The 12,625-nt window shown below is 36.5% G+C and overlaps 1 long non-coding RNA gene across 1 annotated transcript; it reads left to right on the top strand.

Moving 5' to 3' along the window:
- Positions 1–494: 494 nt before the first annotated feature.
- On the top strand, positions 495–2,068 carry LOC148788352 (uncharacterized). The gene is made up of 2 exons (XR_016065282.1): positions 495–1,056; positions 1,141–2,068. It is a non-coding gene; the product is annotated as an uncharacterized LOC148788352 (long non-coding RNA).
- The last annotated feature ends 10,557 nt before the right edge of the window (positions 2,069–12,625 follow it).

The raw sequence follows: 12,625 nt of genomic DNA, 5'->3' as shown, positions 1-12,625 counted from the left end.
TGAAATGGTCCTTAATAAAAATTTAAAAAATTTGAAAAATTTGTTACACGTGGCTTGTTGCATTGTGTTTAAGTTTATTGACCGAATAACTATAATATATAATTAATTCAAAATTGATTATACATTATAGTTATTTCTTCTTAGGAGTAATAATTAATCTATACTATTATGAAAGAAAATTTTTTGATTGTATCAATTTTAAATTATCCCAATTTACCCTTCATCTCATTTCTTCTCTTTTAAAATATTTGGTCAAATTAGTAATCTGAATATTTTTTAATAATTTTATAATTTTTTTTTCTCTTAACTACCCACTACATATCCACATTTCTCTTTCATTCTTACTTCTCCATATTTGTTATAATTTATTCTTTTAACAAATTTAATTTTCTTATCATCTCACAACAAAGTTTTTTTATATGCTCGCAGGAACCGCGTACGATGATAACTAGTATATTATAGAACTAACTAATATAATTAATGCGAGCAAAAAGTTGCTCGTTTGGATCGTGTCTGACCTGAGATCATTGGACCTGATTTTTCACAAGTCTTTAATGAGAATTTGTAAAAAATACATTAGTATTCCTATGCTCAAGTCAGTAAGCAGTTGTAAGAATAAAAATTGAGTAAAATACAGCAATGGAGAATTTTAGTGTTGCAATAGAATGGTTAAAAGACCAGTGTTTCGTGCGTGTATACGTTGCCTTAGGGGTATGCCTCCAGGCTTTCGCTTTGGTCCATTCCCTGCCCAGTAGGAGAACAAGCGCATTTCTTGGGATGAGTGTGGTTTCTGAAAAATATATTTTGCTAGTTGAATTTAATAGCTTACAATGCCATGATAGTGCGTGGGCACGAACCTCCAGGCGGAGTGGACATCAATTGAGGGTAACCTCCAATTGTAGATGGTTATCTGGATATGCACTTGGGGGTTTGTGACAGCCTAAAAACCCATCTTCCTTCCTTATTGCTGCTTTTCTCTTTTTCCTTCATCTTCCCCACGATCTAAAGAGAGAAGGTTAGAGCTTTAGCAACTTCCCTTCTTCCTTTATTATTCCCGTAAGTATATTATTTCTCTTCTTGTGGTTGATCTATTACCGTGCTTCTCTTTCACTCTTCTTTTCTTGGTTTTTATATTTCCAGCTTTGAGGATTTCCCTGATTCTAATGGCTTCATCTAACGAGTGCATATGTTTTGTGGGAGAGACTCCCGCAGGCAATGATCTCTTAGAGACAACCTTGAGAGGGACGAACCTAAGTTCATTCTCCAATAGAGGGACCTGAAAGTGGAGCCTACAGTGGGCAATTGTTGTACAACTCCATTGCCCTTCGACATAGAGGGGAGGATTGCGAGGGAATGGAGGGGGAGGTCTCCTTAAGAGAGGATGAGGAAAAGAGGATGGCCCTTGGATAAGATGCCAATAGGGCGGAGGAGCCACTACTGGTAGGTGGTGAGGGAGTGAGGACCACTAGCCCCTTTTTGATAGATAGGTGCTCTCAACCTTTAGGGACGTGGATGCTTGTGACTAAAGGAGGATTACAGGATCCCAGAGTGTTTCACTATAGTCCTCCCCATGCCGATAGTCAGCCAGAACTTCCGCCACCAAATTGCTTATGATTTTTCACCGTCCAGTTCAGGATGGTCTTCGCCTCCCCATCTTGCCTTTTTATACCTATGTTTCTCGTGTCTTTAGGGTTCCTTTGAGCCAACTTGCTGCCAATTCTTTACATTTTCCTGTTGGCTCTGCAAATTATTTAGCTACCACAGAGTCTCACCCAGAGACAGGAATTTTTACGCCTGTCTTCAGTTAAAAAGTTTGAACTTGGTATCTTCCATTTCTCTCCCCATCATAGGGTTGATAAGTTTTATGCCCCCAAGCATTGGAGAGGGAGTTTGTAGCACCCCTATGGTACTATATATAATTACCATTAATTATTATGCCCTTTTTTTTTTAGTTACGACCCATTTTTTATGAAATTTTTATTCAACCAATACAATAATTTCTGTTTTTTGTCAGTGTAATATATAAATGTCATACGAAATAATAAATATTGCCAAAAGTTCACATTTACTTTCCATGGATGTATTTATGTACACAACCTAAAAAGGAAATAATGAAATATCCAGTTGTACAAAATTTTTGACGCAAACTAGACAAAATATTAGTATATTTAATAATCACATAGCCCAAGCTCTAGATTTCAGATGTCACGACTGACCCACCTAATAAGAGTAATGACACGACTCAAAATTCAATGTGTTTAGTCCTTGTGATCTATCTCCTGACAAAAATATGGCAAGGAGTGAGCTACCTACTCAATAAGTATAGTTAATTACTCTATATTTGTGCATAGATACATAAAATAAGACAAATTTCATGTCATGACACAAACCAACAAATATTCAATACAGAATCACTAGAACACTACAAAATAATCAAGGCCACAATCATACATCAATCTGTAGTACAATATATCTGAGATCATTGTTTATATTCTTAGGGCCTTGCTTACTCTAATCGGAGCACATCAGTTAATGGTTTTGCTCACCATCATCATCTCAATCAATGTCATATCATATACATCACAAGATACCCGTTGAATGTGATATCTTCACACTATCCGAGTGCGTAGTAATATCAACACATAACATCATACCAAACATGACATCCTCACATTACTCCAGTATGTAGCTATAACCACAGGATATTGTCATTCCTCGAAATACCTCGGTATCCTATGTGCCATGGTACCTAGCTTTATATTCTCTCTCTGTCTCTCTCTCTCTCTCTCTCTCTCTCTCTTTTTACCACATCACATATCATATCATCATCATTGACCATCATATCATCATAAACCATTTACAATGTTCCCCAATTAGGTAAATTATTTTTTTTTAATCTCAAATAACAATAAACTCATCATTAGCTTCCTCGTTCAACTCCATTCAACAATAAAATATAATATAACACAATCATCCATTAAGGAGCAACTCAACCCTCTTCTTTATCCTCGGATCGTATACTAAATTATAATACATATAATCGATATATTTTAAATATCATTGCAAAGAAGCGGAAACATTAAAACCACAAAAGAAATCCATGGAAATGAGGCAAATATTCAAGTATATTCATAGTAAAATTTCTTGGATTAAAAAAATACAGGGAGGAGCTTTCAGTATTTATACAGGTTCGCAGTTAACTTCTCAACAAATAAACCGACACTAACTGACTAGAAACTTAGTTGCAAGTGATTGAAAGGAAAGAAGTAGCTCCAAAGCTCTTGTTTGCTCTGAAGTCAGTTAGAAGTTATTGGTAAAGTTGCTAAGCCTTAAAAATGCAATACGCTTCTATAAGTGAAGAAATAAAAGGCAAAACAAGAACACTAGTTACACTAATAAAAACGTAAAAAGAGAATGGCACTTTTGTAAACACAAAAATGACAGTGACTTCCTTCCCTCTCCAGTTGCTGTCAAGGACCTCAGTACAAGGATGTTCAACTGTTGCTCTCCCAACTTTCTTCACCCCTTCCTTAATTGGGACTTGGTAATAAGTTGACCAATCCCAACTTGGAAAGAAAATTTGGACCTGAAAGAGGTTTGGTGAGGGAACATGGGAAGGGGCTAAAACACCATTCTTGTACTTGTCATGAACAAGATGACAATCTATATCTAGGTCTTTAGTGCATGGAAGACAGGGTTAGGAACTATATGTAAGACTGCTTTATTGTCACAAAGAAAGGGGATAGGCCTGGCAATGTGCACTTGTAGATCTTGGAGAAGATATTTTACTAGATGCATTCCTACATCCCAATGTTGTTGGCAAGGGGTCTACATAAATTGGCTAAGTTGATGCGAGGCATGTGAAATATCTGTTCTGCTAAAACTCAAGTAAAGTAACCTTCTAATCAACCTTTGATAGACCTCTGGGTTGGGAACTTGACTACCTGCTTCTGTAGTAAACTTAATTCTACAGTGATCATGGATGGATTGCACTCCCTAGATCCTTGATAGTAAAAAGCCAATGCAATATCTTTTGACATCCTTGATCTCTTCCTCAGTGCGTTGGAATAGGTGATCAGAAAGCCAATCAGATTGGTGATTTTGGGAACTATTCAAGCAATTTTTATTCAAGTAATATTGTGCTGATGAATATGATAAGTATTCATATTTAGTATATGTGTCTGTTGTGCTTACCTATTATGTTGAGCATCGCTTCAACATCACAACAGATGCCCATCGACCATTTAGATAACCCATGTAGTTGGATTGCGCTTTGAATGACGGCTATGGAACCAACTTGTTGCGGGTTAGTTTGAAATATTTCAAGTCGAGAACCTCGAGACTGTGCATCGAGAGTCCTATTGAGACTTGCATGAATATTGCATTCATTGGGTGAGTGCCATGTTTCATCGGCGACAAGCGTTCGACGTCTATACAATTTCAACGGGTTAGTTGACAAGGTAGTTAATTGACTGAATTGACTCACAAGGAATCATCATATGGATGCCTTAGAGGCTTGATTGGTACGACTAGAATTTCTCGACTCCTATAGTATGCAAGTAATCCTCAGACTTGAGGAACCATGGAAGTCATGTTCACACAATGGCTGTATCTTGGATCTGGTGAGAGGTGATTGCGTCACCTGGTGCAGTACAGTCAGAATATGTAGTTAGGACGGTGGGTTCCAAGAATAGGATTTGTTCCCTGTCAGTATGTGACAACGATATCTCCTATGCACTTGGAAACACATTCATGCATCACAAATCTGTAGCTATAGTTGTTGATGGAATAGAAAATGATTTTCTATCTTGAGTAATTTAGAGAAATGCGGTCTCAAGTATTAACCATAAATGCTTAGTTCATAATGGGAACAAACACCAAAAGAGTCACACACAAATCACCGTGAAAAGACAAGGAATTAATTCTAAAAGATGTAACTAATTAGATTATTTACACATGGGATGATCCATTGGATGAATAGCAGAAGATTAAATTATTTAAATTAGTCTAATTAGGCTTGCTTTATTAATTGTAGAGAATTGGGCTTGCTACATCGAACGCCCGGAGACACCAAGGGTACACCCCTTGGATGGTCATAGAAATTAATTTTATTATGCGTATTTAAGTACCACTTTTTTATTTTTAATTTTTTCCCGCGCTTCTGCTGTGCATTCCCAAACCAATCCCTTCAAGTTGTATTAGAGCCTGATTCGATGTATGGCTATAAAATTATGTGTGTTTTTTATTTGATGAGCATGAAAAACATGTTTACCGAATTTTAAAGCATGTTTTATTGCTTTATCTTGGTCATTGATGTTTGAAATTAACTTGTTTAATTTTGTAATTATCTGGACATTTAGTGTATTTAAGAAAATTGGATTTTCTATAAATACATGGATTTTGTTTCAGTTTAATATGCAAAAAAAATCTGAAAATAGTACTGTAGCAGCGCACTGCTGGCCAGAATAGGGCACTGCGCGAGTGATCGGGCTAGGCAGGCACATGGCACGCGGCGCCATCTGTGTGCACTGCGGGCTGATGGCTGAAGGACTAGGTCGTTTTTTTTGCCGTTTTTTGGAAAAATTAAATTTTCTGGATTTCTGCATATTTTCTTAAATAATTAATTTTTCTAACTTAATTTTTGGATTAAATTGGATATTTTCTGAACTTAAATTGCTTAATAAATTTGGTATATTTTGTGCATTGGATGCAAATTTTCAATTGTCCATTTAATTGAAATTTTAAACTTGTATTTTTTTACATATAATTTTAATTTTAAGATATTGGATATCATAGGTTATATAATGCATGGTATGTGTTATATGTGATTAGCATGATTATTTGGTATACTTTTGCTTAGATGTTAATTGAATTAGTAACGGCTGATCATTAAGCTCATGACTTCATGTATGTATTTTATTTTCTATTGGGTGGGGCCTGTGTGTCTCTTGATGTTTGTCTTCTCATCTCTCGTTTTATACCTTGAAATAATGAGGCTTGCTCTTCCTCCCTATCTATGTACTGCCCCCAGACTTTTGATCTAGGTTTCTTTTTCGAATGTAAAGAGAGTAGATAGGAATTTTGCTGAGGTACTATTTTGTGTAATTAAAGCAAGCCTACGTAGAAGAGAGCACAAGGTGGACGGAGGCCCAAGGCAGAAACATGAGGAGATCCAAAAGAGATTATAAGGCCTATTAGCTTGATAATGGGTAATAAACTTGTAATAATGTAGGGCCACCCAATACAAATCATAGACCCACTACGGGATCAGTGGGTCCCATAAGTTGGGCTCATGATAATTCAATAGGAGTATGCTAGGTCTATTTGCATGCGGCGCATTTACTCTAAGTGCTTTTAAATATTTGATATTTATGCATGCAAAATATTAATGTGATGAGGTATCAGTCTATATACTCAATCAAACTCTCAGTTGGTTAGACCAAGTTAAAGTGTTAGGCCCACATTGGACTTGGACCAAAATAGTTTTGATATGTCCAAGCCTTCCATCCACAACAATGTGGTGAAAAAGCTGCCGCCACCCGAAGTGGTCTCACGAGTCGTGGCACATTTAGAATAGACCTATTGTGAATAATGGAACACACTCATTGTTTTCCTGTCTCACAAGTTGTTGGGGGCAATAGTTGAGGTGTGATTTGGTTGAGATTGGACCTAACAATGAGTAGCATGATTTGTTTGGAGTCCTTGGGATCATGTGAAAAGGTGAGGCAAAATATTTTAAAATTCATGGGATGAGAATAGTATTGGATACCTCCCATGAGCATTTTTTCACATGAATTGTAAAAACAGAGAATGATAGATTGTGCTTGTGGATCCCAAGCTCACTAGAAAATAGTTTTTTCGAAACCACACTTGAGAGTGGTGGGCTTTTATAGAAATAATGGGAGGGGTTAATAACTAAAAGACCAAGTCTTAACTTGAAGACAATACTATAATCTGCTTTACATTTTAAATGTATATCTAAGATCCACTTACCACCATTTTTGAGATTAATTAAATTCGATGGAACAAATTATAAATATTTGGCTGAGAAATTTAAGGATTGTCTCGATTTCGAGAATCTGGCTTGTGTCATGGATAAGCCACTTCCATAAGATTCACGAAATGGGTCCTTGCCTAAAGAACGTTTGACGTTCGGGAAAAGGAATAAGGACAATCAGAAGGTTTGCAGCATCATACTTGCTTCCTTGACCAATAAGATACAAAAACAGTATGACAGGTTCGACACTATTGGCTCGATAATACTCCATGTGAACAAATTTATGTGGCACCGAACTAGCATATTTGATATACTACAATGAAGGCATTTTTTGGAACCAAGATGATTGAGGGTAGTCTATACTTGAATATTGGGTTAAGATGCTATCCTTTGTAGAGAAGCTCAAGGACCTCAATGTTGATCTTGAAAAAAGGATGTACATTGACGTGATCCTTTAGTCCCCTTCAACCTGTTTATCATGAATTATAAATGGGTCTAAGAAGACTTTGACCTCAAGAGAGAAAGGTAAGGGTATTGGATGTTGGAAGAGGAAGAAGGATGAGACAGAGTCGGTCGCAGCAAGCGCTTTGAGTGCTCTTGTTGCCTTGCTAGACGAGGGTAAAGGAAACATGAAGATGGTTCAGCAGTCAAGAATTGCAAATGACATTTGCATAAATTGCTGAGGGGCATTGGAATGGAGTGTCGTGAACTCTTCTCCACCTAAGGTGTTGCATTTGTTATGAGCAATGTGATTACTAGTTCACCTCCTAGGTATTTGATACCTGCTTTAGAAGCTCATATCTGAAAATGGTTTGCAGAAATTCAAAGGAGTAAAAGACTATGACAGATAGTCCCAAAACTAGGCAATGCCAGGGCCATTGCTGCCAAAGCTATAGGGCTAAATGGACTTAGCTATTGGTAATCATGTAAGGATAGACTATAATTGTATAACCCCAACATGATCAAAGTTTTCATTAGTCTATTGTTGAACAAGTTAGACTATAAATTTGATCAATAAATTCTTTTATTTGACGATAAGTCTGCTAAGTTATAAATTGTTATACTCCATATCATGATTGGATTATGTGCGCTCAAAACAAATGGCTGAACGGATAATCAAGAATCAACACTTACAGAAAATGGTATGCATGAGCTAGGCCATATTCCTCTAGTTAGGATAAGTAAGTTGGTAGATTTAAAGAGTTTAGAAATAGGCAACTTGAGTTTACTAGCTTATAAATCTTTCCTGATAAGGAAGAAAATCGTGAAACACTTTGTGGGACAAAGTATGTTTGCCAAGCAATTTGTTGGATTGGATCCAAATGGACATTTGTAGGTCACTAAATACACAATACCAGTGGAGGGTTCACAAGTATAAGGACCTTTGAAAGGTTCGGGGAATTAGACTTGAAGTGGACCACCAAACTGGTTGCGGATTCAAACCCTACAATTGGATCGAGGTGGTGTGTATTTAGCTAGAATTCTTGAAGTATCTTGATGAGAATGTAATTCTCACTTAGAGAAATTCTTCTTGGAAGAGATGATGTTGAACTGTCTCTCATGAGGAAGAAATCTAACCTTGATTGGACATAGTTCTGTCAGTGTTTTATGAATTACTTTTCCCATCTAGATGTAGACTTTTGAAAAATTTCCGAGTTGATAAAGAATGGTGTTTTGAAGTTGTGATCCGGACACCATATTTCGTATGGATTGGTAAGCTTTCATCCTACAAAAGTTCTTGAGTATGAGGGATAGTCCTGCATACGTCAAGGGACTAGTGGGAGGCAAACTAGACTTGGAGTCTGGTTTGTGCAGGTTCATTACAAAATAATGAAAACATCATTTGTAATCAAGATTTTTACTGACTATATTCTAGTTCTCCGAAAGGGACGATAAGAAAACTTTAGTCACCTGAAAGGTATGAATTTTTGAGTCTGACTGTACAAGAAGAAGCGATGTAGGACATCGATTTGGATAAATGGCTTGGAGCCATAAGATCCGCATGGAGTTCAAACTAGGTTTGAGCATCCGGTTTCTGGAATATTTATTTTGAAAAGTTCATGAGGTACATGACTTAGTCAAGAACAAGGTGGAAGGTCAATGGGAGCTTAATTGTGTTCTTAGTGTTTGAGGTGTTAAAACATCTTTATCATTTGGAATGATAGAAGGATGCTATGGAACACTAAACCCAAATGTTGTTCATGTAAATTCTCTATAAAGGAATTAGATTCCCATATAGGGTTAAGTTGTCCAAGACTCAGTCATGGTAGATCAATGAGGAGCTTAGATGTTTTACATGCCCTAAGTCTCTACTGTAGGCAGCATGAGAATGCTATTCGGAACGCTAAACCTAATGTTGTATATGCTTTTAAACATAGCAGCAGTATTGGGTGTGCACCAATGAGGCAGTATATAGCTGTTAAAGAACTATCTTTAATACTTGAATAATGATTGAAGAAATATTCTTGAAGCACATTAATAAAGAGTTTATTCTGGAAGGCTATAGCGATAATAGCTTCCAGCATCATATGAATAATTTTTAGTCTCAAAACGAATGTATGTTTAGGCTTCATGGTGATATGGTAACTTGTAAAGGTTCCAAGTGGAGTACCACAAGGAGTTTGATTATGAGAGTTGAATGTATGTCAACTTTAAAAGTTGTTTGGATTGAAAAGTTGCATCAAATCGTTAGATGTGGTACTTAGCTTTGCCAAGCTAGTGGTCACCTTTGGAGATGACAACTAGACTATGGTATTAGCTCAAAAGGCCCGAGATCTCATCTGCGATGATAAGAAGATGTGGCGTGCGGTTGGACCTCATCACATCTGCAGAAATTACAGTAGACCCACGAGACCAAGCTGGTATAGCAGATTGCTCATGATTAGATTAGTTCTTGATAAACATGGATAGTTGGCTTTAAGGTCAAGTGGGAAATTGTTGGATAGGTGACCAGAAATCGAATTGGATTGGCGGTTTTGAGAACTATTCAAGCGATCTTTATTTAAGTAATATTGCCCCAATGAATATGGTAAGTATTCATCTTTGGTATATGTGTCTGTTGTGTTTACCAATTACGTTAGACATAGAATAACGTCACAACAAATGCCCACAGACCATTTAGATAACCCATATAGTTGGGTTGCGCATTGGATGGCTGCTATTGAACCAATTTCTGATGGTTGGTCTGAAATGTTTCAAGTTGAGAACCTCGAGACTATGCATAAAAAGTTTTATCAAAACTTGCATTGAATATTGAATCCATTGGATGAGTGTCGTATTTCATCGGCAATAGGCGTTGGACATCTATGCAACTTAAGTGGGTTAGTTGACAAGCTAATCGATTGACTGAATTTACTAGCGGGGAATCATCATATGGATATCTTGGATGCTTGATTGGTATGACTAGAATTCTCCAGCTCTAATAGTATGCAAGTAGTTCTCAGACTTGAGGAATCATGGCAGTCATGTCCACATGATGGCTGTATCTTGGATTTGGTGAGAGGTGATTGCGTAACAGACATAATCATTATAAGTTTTGTCAAGTGAAGTCAGAATGTGTGTGAGGATGGTGGGTTTCAAGAAGAGGATTCGTCCCCTGTCAGTATGTGATAGCGGTATCTCTTGTGCACTTGGAGACGCGAGCTACAGTTGTTGATCGAATATGAAATGGTTTTCTATGTTGAATAATTTAAACACATTTCCACTTTCCCATACAAAGCATATATGTGTGTGATCTTCATTTTCAATTGACCACACATAGTGAAAAGTGTAGAGAACACACACACTCCATCCCTCTCCAAGCTTGTAACTCTCGGCCTCTCTCTCTTTCTCTCCCTCTCATCCCTCTAATTCTCAAACTCTCATTGATCTAGGATCAAGTGTAGAGTTGTAGAGAGTTTTTGATGAAGAAAATACACTAACTGATAATGCAGTATTGCATCTCATTCGTTTCTCTAATCTATAGCCTTGTATACTGGATTTCCATCTAATCTTCTTATAGCCTCTACTCTCTTAGTCTTGTATTGAATTAACAAGAATTTTACGAGAGAATTCATGGTAGCCTTATACTTCAGTTACTATTGATTCTTTATCTCCCATGTATTTTGAATCTCAGTCCTTATCATCTCAAAAATAGCAAGCTCATCTACTGCATTTTGTGCATGATCTTCATCTAAGAGTTCTGCTTGTATTCGGCACCATCGCTTCTCCTTTGTTTAACCAGATTCCTGTACCAATCAGGGTATCCAGGAATCTCGAAAAAACCCTCTTTGGTGTGTCCATTCTTGCCATAATGCTCACACATTTGAGCTCTCTTTTTCAGTTGTAGTTTTCTTCTTCTAAAATCCTGTGGCATTCCCAGGTCTTGTGAAGTTACCTCCCTCTCCCTCTTGCATAGCTATAGTTTGTCTATATGCGAGGGCTCTGAATTGACCTCCCTTTGCTTCTCAGCTCTTAAGATCATTGAGTAGGCTTTACTAACAAAAGGTAATGGTTCTTGCATGAGAATATGATTTCTGACATTATCATAAGAATCATTTAGTCCCATAAGAAATTGCATAAGTTGATCTTTAGTTGACATTTGCCACTGCCTTGGAGGCTCCACAACTACAATGAGGCAACAGAGTCAAGCAAACGAGTTCATCCCATAGTCTTTTCAATTTAGAAAAGTATGCTGAGACAGATAATGTCCCTTGGTAAATGGAGGAAATTTCCCTTTTCAGTTGATAAACCATTGGACCATTTCCTTTTCCAAACCGTGTTTTTAGTTCTACCCAGAACTCCCTAGCTATGGTTGTGTATAAAAAGCTTTCAACTATATCCTTGGAGTTGAATTCAAGATCCAAGAAATAACCATATAGTCGATCCTTATCCATTGCTCATAGGTATTATCATTTTCTTCTGGTTTCTTTGTGTTTCCATTTATGAAGCTAAGCTTCATTTTTGTTCCTAAAGCAATCTCGACCGAGGGGTGGAAACTAGGCTCATGCTTGGATTATCTGAGGGATGAACTTTCAATACTTCAGGATCTTGTGCCATATTTATGTTTAAATCTATATTATGCTCTTCACTAATTCGGTAATGAAAAAATATTAAAAGAAATAAAGATTAGGCAAAGAAGTTGCTGGTAAAGTTACTAAGCGTTAAAAACATTAACATGCTTCTATAAGTGAAGAAATAAAAGGCGAAACAAAAACGCTAGTTACACTAATAAAAAACTTAAAGACAATGGCACTATTGTAAACACAAACAATAGTGAGTTCCTTCCTTCTCAAGTTGTTGTCAAGGACCTCTATACAAGGATGTCCAGATGCTGCTCTCTCTCCTTTCTTCAACTGTAAATTGTGAATAAAATAGTATATAATATTCGGTTTTTTTCCACCAATCTTTTAATATTTGATTTATATCAAAATTCAAACCTCTATTTCTTTTTTTTTTCTTTAAATAACTAGACATTCTATGCTCCCCCATATATATATCTAATTTATCAATTAGTTCATAAAAACTTATTTTATCAAACCCCTCTTAGTTTTATAGCTATCATTCTTGATAATATTTCTAATAATTATTATAAAGATCTCATATTCCCTTTTATATAACCATAATATCTATCAAATCTAATATTTTATA

This window comes from Sesamum indicum, linkage group LG4 (assembly GCF_026168435.1).
Source record: "Sesamum indicum cultivar Baizhima isolate 11 linkage group LG4, ASM2616843v1, whole genome shotgun sequence".
NCBI lineage: Eukaryota > Viridiplantae > Streptophyta > Magnoliopsida > Lamiales > Pedaliaceae > Sesamum > Sesamum indicum.
The sequence above is the reverse complement of the archived record's forward strand: the minus strand, read 5'-3'. Positions and strand labels throughout refer to the sequence as shown.